This window comes from Podarcis vaucheri (assembly GCF_965113315.1).
Source record: "Podarcis vaucheri genome assembly, chromosome: 8".
In the NCBI taxonomy this organism is placed as follows: domain Eukaryota; kingdom Metazoa; phylum Chordata; class Lepidosauria; order Squamata; family Lacertidae; genus Podarcis; species Podarcis vaucheri.
In genome coordinates this window covers 69,993,524-70,011,481 of record NC_138766.1, presented here as the reverse complement: position 1 = coordinate 70,011,481, position 17,958 = coordinate 69,993,524, and the positions used below count along the sequence as shown (strand labels likewise).

Here is a 17,958-nt window from a genome sequence, read left to right as displayed (position 1 = left end):
CCCCTTTCCTTTTAAATCTTCAAAATCTTCAGGCTAAACCTGCACCAGTGAATAGAATACTATAATACAACCTATTTATATGCCTGTCATACAAAGACAAATCTATTCCAAGGGAAATGGATTTGAGCATTTGGAAGGAACGATAAATAGATTGACCAAAGGGGGGGGGGGAGATACCAAGTAAGCCTTACCACACCATGCTAAATAGTAATAATAATATGAAAAGAATTTTTAGGTGAAACTCTCAGAAATGAAAACTGTAGAGGATCTAATGTTGAAAAATAATTTCTTGGAAATGTCTATAAGGAATTGGTTTTAAATCATGAATAAAACGTCAACCTGCATTTCTAACAAGAATAACTCAAGGGAGATTTATTCTCTTTTGTCAAGATGAATTACGGGTGTATAAATTGCCCTAGATCCTTGTGTAGAAGTGCATTATAGTCTAATTCTGTGAACAGTGCGTATAACTGAATTACAGTCAGGGTGTGTGTGTGTGTGTGTGTGTATTGTATATAGTGTTGCCATTGTATCTTCCTCATTTTGTTCAAGCCCTCCAGATATGTAACTCTCCTGGTTAGTTACAGAAGTCAGATGACATTACGGTCATAGAGCTACTGTAGTGTCAGGTCTCTGTTATTAATTTACCAAATTCTTTGGAGCTTCATTGATGCAACCTCATTGTCTTGCAGCCTAAATCTACCAACCTCAGGGCAACCAACTAAAATCAATTGCAACAATGACTCTACTGCAAGCTGCTTCAAGTCTGCAGCTATAGTTCCTAATGGGTTTGAACTGAAAAATTGGAAGTTGGAAAAGCTAAGCCCAGTTCTCAGCTCATCAGCTAGTGAGTGGAGTATTAGTCTTGCTGGAGTCTGCTACTTTAGTGTGCTCCCTGCGGGGGAACATGCTGTTGAAGAAGACCTCTGCAGGCTTCCATCCAATGCCCTATCCCTTGACAGCCCTGGATTGCTCTGAGTGTCCTGACCTGACCTAGGGCAATTCAGGGCTGTCTAAACCAGATTTGGCCCAAGCCTGGATCCTCCCCAAATAAGAGTGAATCTGGTACACAGCCCTACTCTTTACTACTACCATCACCACCACCATTAATACTAAGGTACCATCCTAGAAGGGCTTTGTGGACTATTGTACATTGTTGTTGTTGTTTAGTCATTTAGTCCAACTCTTCGTGACCCCATGGACCAGAGCACACCAGGCACTCGATTTAGTTTCTACATACATCTCTTATTTTCAGGGACACTTTTTCAAATTAAAACCTTGCCTAATTGGATTGATTCTTTTTCTTTTTCCCTCCTGAAATAATCAGGGTTACAATTCTGGAAGAACATTTGTTGTTGTCGTTGTTTAGTCGTTTAGTCGTGTCCAACTCTTTGTGACCCCATGAACCAGAGCACGCCAGGCACTCCTGTCTTCCACTGCCTCCCGCAGTTTGGTCAAACTCATGTTGGTAGCTTCAAGAACACTGTGCCACCATCTCGTACTCTGCCGTCCCCTTCTCCTTGTGCCCTCCATCTTTCCCAACATCAGGGTCTTTTCCAGGGAGTCTTCTCTTCTCATGAGGTGGCCAAAGTATTGGAGCCTCAGCTTCAGGATCTGTCCTTCCAGTGAGCACTCAGGGCTGATTTCCTTCAGAATGGATAGGTTTGATCTTCTTGCAGTCCATGGGACTCTCAAGAGTCTCCTCCAGCACCATAATTCAAAAGCATCAATTCGTTGGCGATCAGCCTACATAAATGGATGTTTTCATCACATAAGTGTTCATGGCTGGTTGTGCTTTGCCCTGAAAACAGTGGGACACATTAGTCATGACCTGTCATTGATTTCAATAGGTGCAACTAACTTAGGCATTAACAGTCCAAAATGGAATGTCCCTATTCTGAGACACTATTCTTCCAGTTCTGGGAACCCTTGACAATGGGTGGTGATTGCCATCCCACCCCACTTGTGAGCTTCCCAGGAATATGTGGTTGGCCATATTATTGTAGATGCAGTGCTAGACTAGACAGAAACTAGTTAGGCAATTCTATTCTTACAAAGAAGCAGAAACTAGCAGATTAGTTTGTACTGCTTAATGCTATGAATTGAACATTGATTGTGAGGGAACTGAATTTAGTTCAAGTGTGAAGTTCAAAATATGCATTAGATTCATTCTGGGGTCTAGTAAGCCCCATGATAATAACAATAACTTAACTGTGCAAACAAGTAATTAGAACAAACATTTCCGAGTGCCTTGGTGACCTAGTCACAACCATAAAATATGAGGCTCAAGCTTAAATTATATTAGTTGATTTCAATCTTGCTACTAATTGCAGCTCTTGTTGACATAGACAATTCTACTGTGATTCTGGCCTTTTGTCTTGCAGCTTTACAATAGCTCATAAATACCTTTGGGGTGCACTTATTATCTCTTTGAAATTATTTTCACCCGTGCAATTTCAGGTTAATTAGTTGAATTCATGCTTATAAATTTGTAAAGCAAAATATGTTTGACCCAATCTGTTTTGATGATTTATAAGCCTTAATTTATTTTTAGTTAGATGGCTGAACATATTGAATCCAATGGCATCAGCCTGTATATTCTTCATGTAAACAAAGTGTATACATTGAGTGTTGGGGTCAGGAACTGCCAAGACTCTAGCTGGGAGCATTGGTGTTTTATGCAGCTGCCTCATGTGGTGGGCCAATGAATTGCACTTTTACCTAGTATCTTCATGCCTTAGGGCCACATCTGTCAACCCTACTTGTATGCCTTCTTCCAGCAACTCCTGCAGCCAAGCTGGTGCCAGATGTATTGCTCTGTTTTCCTTTGGACCACATCAGCTGAGAGAAGGGCTGTGTCGTCTGGGCAACCCAAGGCCTCCATACACACTGCCCAGGCTTGTGCCTTGAGGAGGTCACTTCTGTGTTGCTAATGCAGTGGTTTGACTTCACCCCAGAGGTGCACTCCATTGTCTCTCCAGAAAGACAGATGCCAAGAACCTTGACTGTTAGTGACTCTGCAGGGTTTAAGGTAGGGAAAGGACCCAGTCCTACTTGGAGACACTGGGGATTGAACCTGGGACCTTTGACCTTTGAACCTGTGTGCAAAACAAACACTCGACCTCTGAGCCATGGCCCTTCCGCAATAAGTGATGGCAGCAAAATCTGATTCCTGCTATTATTGGAGGTAAGGTCCTCAGAGCATTGCCCATATTCAAGGAAATGGAGTCTGGTTTAACGGGGTTATATGTATGTGATAGCAACATGAACCTTGAAAGGTTTCCCATGGTTGACTCATATATAACCTGGATTTAGAATCCCTTCTGTCGGGCTCTTTGTTAACAGGGAGTAGCTAACAGCAGATAGAAATTGAGAAAGTAATGACCCTTATTGTTGGCATGAAACTTATCTTTTCTATTTCCTTCTGAGGGGGGCCTCATTTGGCACCATCATTGCTTGCCTTCAGGTAAGAAGTACAACCAACCCTTGCTTTTTTCAAAGGGGCACTGATAACTACTGCCTATGTTGTATAATGCTGCCGGGTCTCTGCTGTTGCTATGTTGCAACTTTTTAATGCTTTCCCTTGCTGTTTAAATGTGCATTCTGATTTTATTTTTATTAGCCGTTCTGGGGTTCCTTAGGGCTTTAAAAATGCATTCAAGGATATACATATGAGAAAAGAGATAATCGTACATAGATAGTATGAAAGTACATAAAAAGAACAAATTATTAACCAATAAATGGATACAATATATTAACTACTGGTAAACTGCTAACTAAGGCTGCGAATAACATTCGTAGTACTAGCAATATTTTCAAATAAGCACTCTCCCTCTGATATTTGCTATTGGGAAACATCTTGAATATCTCCCATCCTGATGTGCTTGCACTTGAAAGAAATTGACTTTCTTATGGTTTGAAACATTCAAAATAATTTAAATGGTCATTTAGAGATTTGCTTTTCAAACTTCCTGTCCTCAGAGAATAGCTGCAATGCTATACATGCATACCTCTAAACTCCTGCTTCTGGATAAACAAGCATAGGCAAATGAGTGCTGCAGAGGAATCTATTAAGTGTTCTGTGGTGTGCCATTGCCTATCAGTGTTCATCGCGCACCAACCAGACTTTGCCATTCCCAGAGGATTCTGCTAAGAGTTCTGCGGTGCACCACCGCTGATAAGTCTACAGACTTCGTGATTGTCACACATAGATCGAGAATGTAAACAGCCCCTGGTACAGTTCATTGCAGGGGGAAGTCGATAGCAGTAGCCCTCTTTGTGGAAAGATTGCTCATTGCCACCAATCTGATAGAAATGTAACTTCCTGCATGTACTGCTCTACAAAGAAGTTATAAAGAACAATCACTTCAGTTAGTATATTTCGCTTGCTGATCAGAAGGTTGGTGGTTCGAATCCCCACGACGGGGTGAGCTCCTGCCAACCTAGCAGTTCGAAAGCACGTCAAAGTGGAAGTAGATAAATAGTTGCCGCTCTGGTGGGAAGGTAAACGGTGATTCCATGTGCTACTCTGGTTTCTCCAAAAGCGGCTTAGTCATGCTGGCCACATGACCCGGAAGCTGTACACCGGCTCCCTCGGCCAGTAAAGCAAGTTGAGCGCCGCAACACCAGAGTCAGCCAGGACTGGAACTTATAGTCAGGGGTCCCTTTACCTTTACCTTTAAGGAGGAGTAAGAAGCCAACAGACCCTGTGAGCAGGGTTTGAAAACAGGTGATATAGGGATGGTCTACAATTGGGTTTTCTACATTCCTAACTCAGAATTAAATTAGGAATTTAAGCGCCATATCTTTTTGCTCAGGCTCTCCCTGACTCATAAAATTGGACCCTGTTTTACATGTTTAAATCCTCTGGATTTCTGTTTCATTAACTTTTATTCACTTTTATATGTTTTCATATTGCTGTTTAGTTTGCTTTAGGTGGTGTTTCTGTTTTAATGATACGTTGTTTGCTTCTTAGACTGCATGCCACTTAGGGATGTTTGAAATTTTAAACTGTTCACAATTGCTTTGAAATAAATAAATAAGTTTGGATACAGTTTATTGTTTTTTTATTAATCTTAAAGTGATTTCACAATACAGCAAAAGCCATATATAAAATGATAGCGTATATATAAAAGCAATTACATATATAGGAAATTGAGATGATTTGCACGAATCTAGTTACTGACTGGGGAAGATAAAATTCCACTTTAGAAGGCTTGTTAATGCCAAAATAGCCTTCGAGTTGGTTTGCAAAGTATAAAAGAAACAGTTTCATGAACATTAAGATATAAAACATCCATAATTAAAATCTGCAATAAAACAATATAATTAAAACAATGCAGTCACTAACAGGAGACTTGTGTTGAGAGATCAAAGAGATGCCTATGTAAAGATGATGGGATGCCAATACAGATGGAGGCTGTCACATATCACATATCAGCAGGACAGTGAATTCCATAACACTGGCCCTACCAGTGAAAAATCTTGCCTCGCTTGACCATAAGCCAATAATATGGGGCAGGGGAGCTAATGGCAACACCACACCACCCAGGCCTAGAGATGATGCCTAGAGATTTGTATTGCAATTCTTCTCATCTTCAGGTCAGGCCACAAGGCTTCCACTGGATGAAAAATGCACACAATTCCTGCAAAAATGCAGTTAGCGGACGTAGGATTCCAAAAAGGTACTTGCACAGAGCTTTCAGCCCAGAGATATGCATATTACATCACAAATTTAAGAAAATGCAATAATAATAATAATTTGTGTCATTTGCAAAAGGCAAGCAGAAAACCGAAAAAGATTATTCATCGTGGAAGGCCTTTTCCCAACACAGCTCTCGGCAGGCAGACAGAATAATCGCACGGATTCTAATGTCTCGATACTGAAGAGAGCCATTTAGTACATATTTTATGCTGCTTGCTTCAGTGCCAGATATCTGGTAATGTAACTAAAATGGACTTTTAACTGCCAGCGGAAGATCTCCTTTCAGGACTTTGGTTTCCTTGGGGAGGAAAAGAGAAAGCGTATTCAGTCGCACACAATTAATGTTCTGCTCCCTGGCATTGTAATTCTCTCCCCTTTTCTCGAGTTTAGCGGGGGTCTTCTCGGCAGGATTTACATAGTTTGGTGGTCTTGGGATACTAGATATAGTGCTCTAATTCTCTTTGTCTGGAAGAATAGATGTGTGAGCTTAAGTGAGAGGGGAAGAAGGCAATGAATAAGAGGGAGTGGGAGAAAGAGGACCAGTAAGAAAACAGATGGTGGAGAATAGTCAACACAATAAAGGGAGAGAGAAGGAACAATGTTACACAATACACATAGTGGTTGTGTGTACAGTGGTGTTTCTTGTAGCAGTGTAGACAGTTTATAACACAAGAATATATGCTGACTATGGGATCTGTAGCCCCAAATGTCTAGGGGACACAAGGTTGATGAAGGCTGCATTAAGGCCATTTTCCTAAGCTATGATACTACTTGGGAGCCCTCAAGACTAGTGTGTGTGTGTGTGTGTGTGTGTGTGTGTGTGTGCGTGTGGCGATCACACACAGGGCCCCTGGACGTTTGACGGTCTATTGATCCTGTGCCGTCACTGCAATTGCTTTTTCCGCTGCCACCACCCCGTATCTCACGGGGACACACGGAGTCCAGTCAGTTGTTAACATAAACAAATAATCAAGTTTATTTTTAAATGCAGGAACAAGCTTATGGTTTCAGTTAATTTTTCTCTTGTCAGTTTCTTATTCTTAGTTCCTAACAACTCCAAACTGATTATTCCAACTATCTCTCTGACTCCACCTAACAATTCCTCTCACTCTCTCACAATACAACTCTACCAACCCACACCTAAACATCCCTCTTCCTTCTTCAACTCCCAAACCTCAACTCTCAACTCCCAAACCTCAACCGACTTTCAAAATCTCCCACTCTAACTTTTATTCCCCCCTTGCATTCTCACTGGCCAATCCCATCACACCCATTTTAACCCTTTCCTTATGACCCATCCTAGGAGGCAAACGCCATAGTGCGTTTATTCTGCAACATGTCACCAATGCAATATAATAGTGGATGATTCCTACTGGACAGTCCACACACGGTTCTGCCTTTTTGGTTGTTCTGTGATGCCTCCCTAATACTCTCACATTATTGCAATCTAGAGGGGCACTCCTCACTAGAGTGCAACAAAAGCGGGACAAAAAATAAACTGGAACATTTGTGGTCTGAAAAGTATCAGGATTTCAGTGGGAAGTTACAGGGCATGCACTGATTGGAAAAGAGGCAGCTACAAATGGTATTAAGAGTGTGGTTGTGTATGGGCTGGCATCTATCTGTCTCAGGAGACAATGGAGGGGTGTGCCTTTAGAGGTGAGGTCAAGCTGTTGGAATGGTTGCACCACCAGCTGTGGCTGTAGAGATGTTTTGTTGCAGCTGGAGAGGATGAAGGCGTCCGGTTGTACTGCTGCAGATGCACCATGGTGTTTCTTCTCTCTGCGCTCCTCCCAGCAGTCATTCCTCCTCTGGTCACTGCTACGGAAGCATGACCTGACTGTCTGTCTCCAGGTGCTGTAGTTGTCTGCAAGGGATTTCCACACGGCAGTGTTGATGATGCCATCCTTCTTGTCATGTTTGCAGAAATCTTTGCTACACAGAGTTAGTCTGCCAATTGGCCTGGTGCCGGAAGTCAGTTTCCCATAGATCATGCCCTGCCATCTTCCATTTTGTGGACGTAATGAAGCCAGCATAGATGTTGCTGGGACAGGAGCGTGAAGATGCAGGGAATATGGACTTGGGATAGCACTTCTTTGTTTGGGTGTATAAGCATCCTGATACCATCATGAGCACCAACGGTCATGAATGCACAATAAAAAGGACATCTGGAGAGCCTTGGTCATTCAGTGAAACTGAAAGGAACGAATGGTAAATGATGGTAAATGCTTATCTTCTCAAATACCCACTTAGACATATTATTTCTAAATCCATGCACAGGGTATGTGTAACATTTTTATATGCAAATGTACCTTTGTGATTATGTATGCTGCTTGTTGAATAGAGAAATATATGGAAGGTTTTTCTTCTTCTTCCAAAGATGCATCTAGTTATTTATTTATCACCAGGCTTAAAATTTTCGCCGAAAAGCATTCCAAAAGAATGCGCACCCTCCTCTCCTCAGAACACAGGCATTTTTGAATACGAACACGTCTGACTGAATTCAGCTTTGCTTTTTGAGTGGAGTGTGCACCCAGGGTGTGCGGTGCTCGCTTCGTAAACGCAGCAGCCTCCAAGAAGAAACAAATGCCTGAAGGAAACACTCGATTCTCGAGGACAAGGAAAGCATTTGAAGAAATGACAGTATCTTGATATTCTTTAAGCACAAATAGGAAGAAAAATAGAATGTTCCAGGGGGCCAACTGGAGCAGTCCTATAGCGATGGCGGAGTGGGTCTGAGATGGAGCAAATGCCACATTGATAGCCAGTTGACAGCAGTGCCAGCTTGGCCCCATGACTGTGGGTGCTTGGGCACCCAGGGCCCCAGGGCCCCAGCATCTATGCCCGTTGGCTCACTATAGTAAGTGAGGGAGGTGGGGAGCAGCTGAAGGGTAATTTTCCTTTACCCTTCCCCTTCCTATTGAAGGGAATTTACTATGCCAACTGCAGGGCTGGTTGAAGTCCAGAGCCATTTTGGGGGCATACTGAGAAGAGCAAGGAAGCTTGGGATCCTGCACCTGCACAGCCTGCCCTCACACCTCCCCAACACCCCTTTTCTGCCACCACCAGAAGGCACTGATTACCATTCTGACATGTGGTCATCACATGTGGTGATCCTTCTGTTCTACTGCAGGTCTGCTTTCATGCCAAGGCACCCGAGCCCCAAAGATCCCAGGAACACAGTAAGTAACTCACACTGACACAGAATATTTGGTTTATGGGTTCAAATAGGCCACAACTTTTATCGGTTACAGATGTGAGCGGTTTGGCTTAGGTATTAGGGTGAAGCCAGGCTATATATTGACTCCTGTTCATCAGAGAGCCCCAGAAGGGTAAACCACCAATAGAGGGTACCCGATAACATACGTCAGATAGTGCCTCCCCTTGGGGTCCCCGTAGGGGCTGTGACATGGCCAAAGCCCACCCCCAGCCTTCGGATAGTATTCACACCCCGGATCCTTTTAACAGGATACCCTTACTGAGGAGGGGCAGGCAAGGCCACAACCTCCGCTCCGACCAAACAAATGCTTACCCAATGCTTAACCTCACAAAGGTTGTGGCGATTGCTACTAGGTAGGCAAAAACCAGTCGGCCGGTGCCAATTTGCCAAGTGGAAAAAATCCCTACCCGGCCCCCACAACAAGGCGATTGACAACTGTCATAGCAAGGTCACATCAGAGCAACAATGGACTTCAGACGAAAACAACATAAGTTGCCTTGCTATTTGCTGTGGCAGAATTTTACACAACTAACTGTGTAACTAATTACACTGTTCTACACGATTCCTTACAGAGCAACAGAAACACAGTGCAAATTGAGGGAGGGGAACAACCTTTGTGGACTTAGAACAACAGTGAATATTGATCGTCAGACCAGGCATGGAGCATGGGTGTTCCATGATATCTTACTATTTTTGTCCCAACTGTTCAATATGATGAGCTTAAGGGGCTTATGTATTATTTCTGTCTTTCCACTGTCTCTTAAATATTTCTAAATAAGTATCAGATGAGTCCTGTGTAGGTGAGCACACATTCTGCATGCAGGAGACCCTAGATCCAAACCCAGGTGTTTTGAGCAAAAAGATTCCTGCATTGCAGCAGGTTAGACTAGATGATCCTTGTAGTTCCTTCCAGCTCTACAATGTTTCTAAGATTCAGGTAGGGCTGGGATAAACCCTCCTGTCTAAATCCTTGGAGAGGCTTCTGCAAATCAGAGTAGACAATACTGACAACATTGAGTTAAATGGACCAATTGCAGCTTTCTATGCTCAAACACCAACTTGTGACATGAAATAATGCAGCAAGCTAGTATCCAGCATTGTGTCACAGTCTTCTGTATTCTAAGACAGGGATCTAGGCAGACAACCTGGCTAACCTATCCCAGTGATAGCCCCAGTTACAAAACAAGCTGCATGTAACAAACAGCAAATGCCAATTTAATTAGATTACCCATTTAAAGTAATTGAAAGCATGGTCTAAAAAGGCAATTGCAATCATGAGATACATTAGCAGCTGACCTTAGAATTTATGATGATGAATACTATCTTTGAGTACTGTAGAGCATCATTGTGATGCAATTAGGATGGCTCTGTTTTTCACCTGAATTAATCTCTGAGTATAAAGCGGATCCAAATTGAAATGCTTTTCACCATCTGCTGTCAAACACCCAATAAACATGAAAATCCCACAAAGCCTGGACCTCCCACCACTTTGCCGTGGCACATGGAGGAAACCGACTTAGCTGAAAGATCACACTGCTTGAGAAAGTAAGTGTTCTTCAAAGCTGTGTTCATCGCCAAGTCTGGAGAAGATTGTTATGGTTGTGCAGCCCCACTGCACTGTTTTATATGTGAAAATAAAATCTCTGCATCTGAAATCTGTAAAATGAGTTTCTTTCTTTCTTTTTAATAAATGTTTTCTCACAAAGAGTGATTGAAGGCTAGGACAAAGAGTAAGGACAGAAGAACCACATGAGACATCATAGCAGAACAAAAATGAAGTGAAATAGGAATTACAAGTCATGGGGAACAGTGGAACCCAGCCTCTTGGATAATGGCGTTGTCCCAAGTAAATCTCCACCCCACCTTCTCCCCCACTGCTGCTATTTGCCATCTGTCTTTGAGCTCTTTGCTCTCCTACTTTTAAGGCTCGCCATTCCTCCTCTGCCCAGTGCCTGACTCAGATACAGCAGGTGCCTACTGGATTTAGAAAATCCACAAATCTATTTATAGTTAACTATTATGGCATTTAAGAATAGCCTCTTGGACCAGACCAGTGGCCCATCTGGTCTAGCATCCTGACCAACCAGTATAAATGTCAACATTTCCCTTTTTTTAAGGGAAATTCCCTTATTCCGAATAGGATTCCTCGCAAGAAAAGGGAAAAGTTGACAGCTATGCCAACCAGATACCTGTGGGGAACCCGCAAGCAGGACCTCACCGCCCTCACATTCTGTAGTTTCCAGCATCTGGTATTCACTTTTAACTTTTAATATATTTTATTATTAAGACTTCAAAAGGACAACAGCACTAGTAAACCATAATAACAATAACATTACACATGCTAAAGAAAGAAAAATCATCAATATGGCTTTGCAGAAAACCAAGGTAAGCACCAGAGATTGAGGCATGCGGCAATAAATGAAAGGGAAGAACACCATCTTCTTAAGCAGGGTCGAATGAAGGGGACAACCAATGTGTGACTAATCAGTCAAACAGTATGACATATATATTGCCAGATAAAGTCACCCTTCACTGGGATAAGCGGCTTCTTATGTTGTTTGTTTATGTGTGTCACAAGCACTGGTGCCAACTGGAGGGGGCTGGGATCCCTTGGCCCCCCCCCCCCACAATAATTTTCTTTTGGGGGCACCCTCCAAGGTGAAAGGTTTATATAAGTTTTTAGTCAGTAGTACATTTGGTCATTTTCATTGCCTCACCGCTTACGAAAGTCCAGGCTGTACGAGTTCCTTGCAAAACGCAGACTAATAACTGCATGTTTTATGTACCTGGTGGTAGGGGCCATCTTGTCAAAAAGAGGAAGCTTACACCATAGAGACCAACTAAGTTTGTTATTGGTATGAGCTTTCGTGCGCATGCACACTTCTTCAGATACACTGAAACAGAAGTCACCAGACCCTTGTATATAGTGAGAGGGTGGGGAGGGGTATTACTCAGAAGGGTGTTGGGAATGGGTGATTGGCTGATAGGTGTGGTAAACCTGTTGACGACTGTTAACGACTGCAATTGGTCTAACAGGAAAAAGCAAGGGGTGAGATGGCTAAAAATAGCTTTATCATGTATGATGAGATAAGAATCTTATGCACTTAACCAATCTGCTTTTACTTTAATCCGTAGGCATAATCAAAGCTGAAATATAATCAGAGTTGAAATATAATTGAATCACTTTGACCAGCATGAATAATATCTATTATCCATAGGGCTTAAAAGCACGTAACACAAATTGGAACTTAAAGCAAATAAAATCCTTTAAAAATACATTAAATTATATTTGTTTGTTTGTTTTTTAGAGCTGATAATAAAATATTGCTTAATATTCAATAAAAAGCCATCCTTGTTTCTTGTTATCATCTACAGCTTTTTAGCTGTGGAAAGTGCAAAATGCGAACTCTTAAGAAGTATTATAAAAAAAGCTGAAGGAGAGATAGGAGGATGAGGGAAAAACCTGGTTGAAGAGGAGAATGTTGAAAATATGCTTTTAATTCTAAATGCATCTGGAAGCTGGAAAGCATAATACAAGCGGATTAGGAGATCCAAGTTGTTTGAATGGCTGTGATTACCCTGTGGGGCTCTCTATAAAATTCCAGAGGAAAAGTTGAGGTAGATTGGTTGGCTTGTTTGACAAGAGCACAGCTGAGGTGAAGTGCTTCTCTAATCTTCCCTTTTTGACAGTTCATTACTCACCTCCACTTGCCGTACACACTACATGTGGCCGCCGTTGCAGGTTCTTGTTTAAACAGAAAGAGAGAGAGAGAGAGAGAGAGAGAGAGAGAGAGAGAGAGAGAGAGAGAACGAGAGAAAGAGAGAAAGAGAGAAAGAGAGAGAGCCAGTGACACTCTCAATAGACCTCAGGAGAAAAATGTATTTATGATTCCATGCCACGATATCATCTTTATCACTTGGAGCAGGCCGCAGAGGGCAAGCACAGCATGAAGTCATGGAAATCTCTGAACTAAGTAGAACCAGATCTCCTTTCCAGCATATCAAAGCCCCCTGGTTTCTTCCACAGCCCAACCCCATGCATGTTTATTCAGAATTAGCAGTGCAATCCTAAGCATGTTTACTCAGAAGTCTGAATGGGGCCCCCAATTTGAAGTGCTGTTTTTCACCTCCAAAGCTCTAAACCAGGGTTGCCAACCTGTTTTGGGCCAGTGGGCACATCTGGAATTTTGATCAAGTGATGTGGGCGCCAGTCAGAAAATGGTTGCCGTGGGCGCGTGGTATACTACAAAATGGCTGCCACTTCAGAAATAGAAGAAAAATAGACAGGGCCACAGCACAGCATGGACATGCCCCATCCCCATCACTTGGGGAAAGATGCCTATGTCAGCCATTGGGGGGGCAATAAGTGCAGCTGAACATATTTCTGACATGCATCAGATTGGCTGTAAGCCTTCCTTTGCGGTCCAAACTGCTTACTTCCAAGCAAGCACGCTGGATTCCAGCCTAAGGTTTATTCCTACAGAAAGAGCAAATTATATATAGATAAAATTTCACACTTCGGTTGTCATCTAACTTGACAAACTGAGTTGCTGTCTTCTCCTCTGCTGCCCCTCCTACCCAACACACGCAATTGCTGGGCTCCGCGATAGTTTTAAATATGCATATATTTTAAATGAATGGGAGCGCACAGATTAGAAGACTTTTATTTCTTCTGCTAGAGTGAGCAATTCTAATTCACGCTACGGCTTTATTGCACAATAACAGCAGGGAGCGTCTGGGCGAGCGTTTGTCATGCGGGCTTAGCACTGCGTATCACAAATTAAAATGCACCCTAAGGATATCTGAATGCCCTTTGGAGTATAGCCCCAACAGCTATCTAAATAAGCGACCAAAAGCAGCTTGCCTTGAGGAGATGCTATGCTTGCTTCTTGGATGGTGAGTTGCTGTTGCCTACCAGAAGGGGAAGTTGGCACCAGATTGGCTCTGCCAGTGCATTGGTGTCATGCCACCCTCCCCAACACCTCACCCTTCCACTCTTTGTTGTTGTTTAGTCGTTTAGTCGTGTCTGACTCTTCATGACCCCATGGACCAGAGCACGCCAGGCACTCCTGTCTTCCACTGCTTCCCGCAGTTTGGTCAAACTCATGTTTGTAGCTTTGAGAACACTGTCCAACCATCTCGTCCTCTGCCGTCCCCTTCTCCTTGTGCCCTCCATCTTTCCCAACACCAGGGTCTTTTCCAGGGAGTCTTTTCTTCTCATGAGGTGGCCAAAGTATTGGAGCCTCAGCTTCAGGATCTGTCCTTCCAGTGAGCACTCAGGGTTGATTTCCTTCAGAATGGATAGGTTTGATCTTCTTGCAGGCCATGGGACTCTCAAGAGTCTCCTCCAGCACCATAATTCAAATGCATCAATTCTTCGGCGATCAGTCTTCTTTATGGTCCAGCTTTCACTTCCATACATAACTACTGGGAAAACCAAAGCTTTAACTATACGGGCATTTGTTGGCAAGCAGCAGCAAACCCACCTGCTGAGAAGCTGATGTAGTGGCTCTGTCCCACTAGCAACCCACTTTTGAAAACCACAATTCCCATGATGCCCTGAGCTATTTCTGAGATCGCCCACCAATGTCTTGGCTATTAGGCTCTTTCTTCATGTTTCTGGCACTGGGGAAATGGGCTTTCTCTCTTTCTCTGTAAGCGTAGTTTTCGTTACTGAAAACCGTGCGGGGGTGGGTGGGGTGGGGAACTTCCCTAGCAAAGGAAACTGAAGAAGGGAGGACTACATTTTGAGGATTACCACCACAGGCACTATTCTCTTCCTCACGGCTGCCAGAGCCAGCACATAAACAAGGATCTTCCTGAAATGTCAAAATTCTGCCTACCTACAATGCTGTAATGACATCAAGCTGTAAGTTAGAGGATGGTTCTGTTGCCAGGATTTCTTGCAACGGTCTGTAAACTCAGCCAGATTTCTCAAGTGAGGAAAGAATAGAGACAGCAGTGCATAAAATCACGGTGTAGCTAGCAGCTTCACAATATTATTAGAATACTGGAACAAATTCCCCAACCCCACCACAATATTGCGGAAACTAAAACAGTTCTTGGGGGTGGGGCAAGATGTAGGTATAAAAACACATAGCAGGGAATGAAACCACATGGGAATGAACTGATATAATGAACTATGTGGCAGAAATTTTAGTAGCACAATGCATGATAAAAGAATTGTTATCAAAATAGCTTTAACCTTCTTCCTTGGCAGCTCACATACAATATGCTAAAATGTCTGTGCCTGTATATTAGATTTGAAATTGTTCTTATATATGAAATTGTTTTTATTGTTGATGCTTCTGTTTTTAAATCACCTTGAGATATACATTTTGAGAAGCGATTCATAAATGGAATTAAATAAATAGATAAAAATAAACAAATGAAACTGATTTATTCACAGCCATGTGGTATCTATTTGTGATGCATACAGATAAGGCCTGCGACATATGTGTATCTGGTAGCTCAAGGTAAATTCTGGGTTTATGTCTTCTGGAAATAAAGTCTATATAATGAAAAGACAATATTTCACTTAGACAGATTAGAGAAGACAGAAATGAAGGCTTGGGGGTGGTATGTTGTATTTTATCATCTTCAGGTTCATATTATGTTAATAGGTTGGAGCCAATGCTAGTTGTACTCAATAATAGATCCATTTAAATTAATTAACATGATTACCTTAGTTCAATTAATTTCAGTAGGTTTACTTTGAGTAAAACTTGGAGACAAGACAATAACTTATTATCAAGACCCAATATGGGAAAATAGATATGTCTTTTTGATAAATGTTTTCTCTTTCAGAAAGAGCCACCAATGAATTCCTCCCCACCACCATGGGAGTGCTTCTGGGCCCTCATGAAACCCAGGTGCATTCTGGGAAATGAATAAAGAAAATAAATTGTTTAAGTGGCTTGTGTCAACCCCAATAGGCTGTCCTAGGGCTCATGAGCCTTGGCATTTGCCTGGCCAGGCCAGGTGCTTATGCCAAGTTTGGTGTCTTGGCTTGTATAGTTTATCATCTGAATTATCTGCTCTATTTTTTTTAGCTCCTGATTTCAGTTTTTGGGGCCATTTAGGAAACTGCTTCATAGCAAGCCCAACTATTAGTCCATCTAGCTCAATATTTCCACATTGACTGGCAGCAGTTCTCCAGGGTTTCAGTCTAGCGACTTTTGCAGTCAGTATCAGGGACTGGTTGGACGCAGAGGAATGGTTGGATGAACCAGCTTGGGAACCCCCAAGGGAAGAAGGCTCAGAGGCTGGGGAGTGGTGCTGGGATGACCATGAGTGGAGTTGCTGTGCTCATTAGACCTAACTCTTCTGTGAAGACCCTGTTTTTGCTAATAAAGAGTTAACACCAGCTTGCTCAGTGTGATTTACTGCTGGCTCGCTCCTGTCACTTGGGAATGTCAGGGATTGAACTTTCAACCTACTTCATGCAAAGCATTTGCTGTTCAGCTGAGCTGTGGTCCTATGGATATATGATGCATTTTATGTTGGTGTCACTCCGTGAACGTTCATTTTCTTCCATGCCATGCATCTGGGCTACTGGAATCCACCTTGGCCCCTTCAAGGTGCTTGTGCAGAGAAGAAGTATCTCTGAGTCCATCTGTGAAATGCTGAAGAGCAACTATGGAATTCAGGCCACTTCCAGGGTCCCATAAATTGTGCCTTGGGTGTACAGCCCCAACACAGAGAGTCATTAGTCTCCATGACGTAAGCATTGCCATTTCCTGGCAAATTTCCCCAAATACCACATCCCTCCCCTAATGCTAAAGGCAAAGGTAAAGGGACCCCTGACCATTAGGTCCAGTCGTGGCCAACTCTGGGGTTGTGATGCTCATCTCGCTTTATTGGCTGAGGGAGCTGGTGTACAGCTTCCGGGTCATGTGGCCAGCATGACTAAGCCGCTTCTGGCGAACCAGAGCAGCGCACGGAAACACCGTTTACCTTCTTGCCGGAGTGGTACCTATTTATCTACTTGCACTTTGATGTGCTTTTGAACTGCTAGGTTGGCAGGAGCAGGGACCGAGCAAAGGGAGCTCACCCCATCGCGGGGATTCGAACCACTGACCTTCTGATCGGCAAGCCCTAGGCTCTGTGGTTTAACCCACAGCGCCACCCGCGTCCTAATGCTAATGCTACTTAAACAGAATTCAGTTTTCTACACTTATTATGGATGCTTCCATCAGTATAGAGTTTTTCAGTCAGTCAGAACTTTGTATGCTCTCTTAAAATATTTTGGACTAGCCTTTCAAGGAAAGTTTGCAAATCAAGAGTGTTTACGCAATGAAAGCTAGGATCCCAACAAATATTTGCGCTGTAACTTTGCTTGTATACACAGCCTAAGGGTTTGTACAAAGCAAGTGCCAGCTAGATACGTGTTTCCTTCCACAGTCAAAATGACTACTGTACGTTTGCTGTTACTACATACAAATACAGCTTATTTGAGATGGGGAAAAATGCACTGGGAATGTCAGAAACCTAAACTCATGAAAGGTGCTGACCAGAAACTGCAATAATCCTGGATCCCTCAAGGTCACCTTCACCTTGTTAAATATAAGGTGATCATTAGAACACTGGCTTATTTATCTCCACCCAGTCCAATGTGGAAGGCAAAGAACTGGCAGTGGGAAAAGAGGAGCTTTATGGACGGGTGAGTTTTATGGCCATTTCCACTTGTTTTGTTTTTAAGTAAATGTGGGGACATGTGTGGAACAGGAACCGTCAGAGGTGGAAAGCAGTCAAAGCACTCCCTGTTTGCAGGGCTGGTGAGGCAAAAAAGTTCAAAATAAACAAACATCTCGGTTGCTGCTTTTAATAATTTCTTCTCAGCTGCACTGGAGTTTATTGTGGCCTTCCTCTGGCAGGACTAGGTTGCTTTGCCAAAGTTAGTTTGACGACAGTAAGTCCACTCTACAAGTTTCCATGATATTTTTCCAACACATTTGAGGGATGTGTGAAGAGGATTAACGAACTCCTAATGTGTCAAGGCCTTATTTACAAACTGTTTTTCCCCCTGAGTCCT

General features: G+C 42.8%; 1 protein-coding gene across 1 annotated transcript in view; it reads right to left on the bottom strand.

The window, feature by feature from the left end:
* Nucleotides 1-12,693, bottom strand: part of LAPTM4B (lysosomal protein transmembrane 4 beta) — a 133,877-nt gene extending 121,184 nt beyond the window's left edge. The window contains exon 1 of the mRNA XM_082235905.1: nt 12,682-12,693. The gene's annotated coding sequence lies outside the window, so the exon portion shown is untranslated. The remainder of the gene's footprint in view (nt 1-12,681) is intronic.
* Between the last annotated feature and the right edge of the window lie 5,265 nt (nt 12,694-17,958).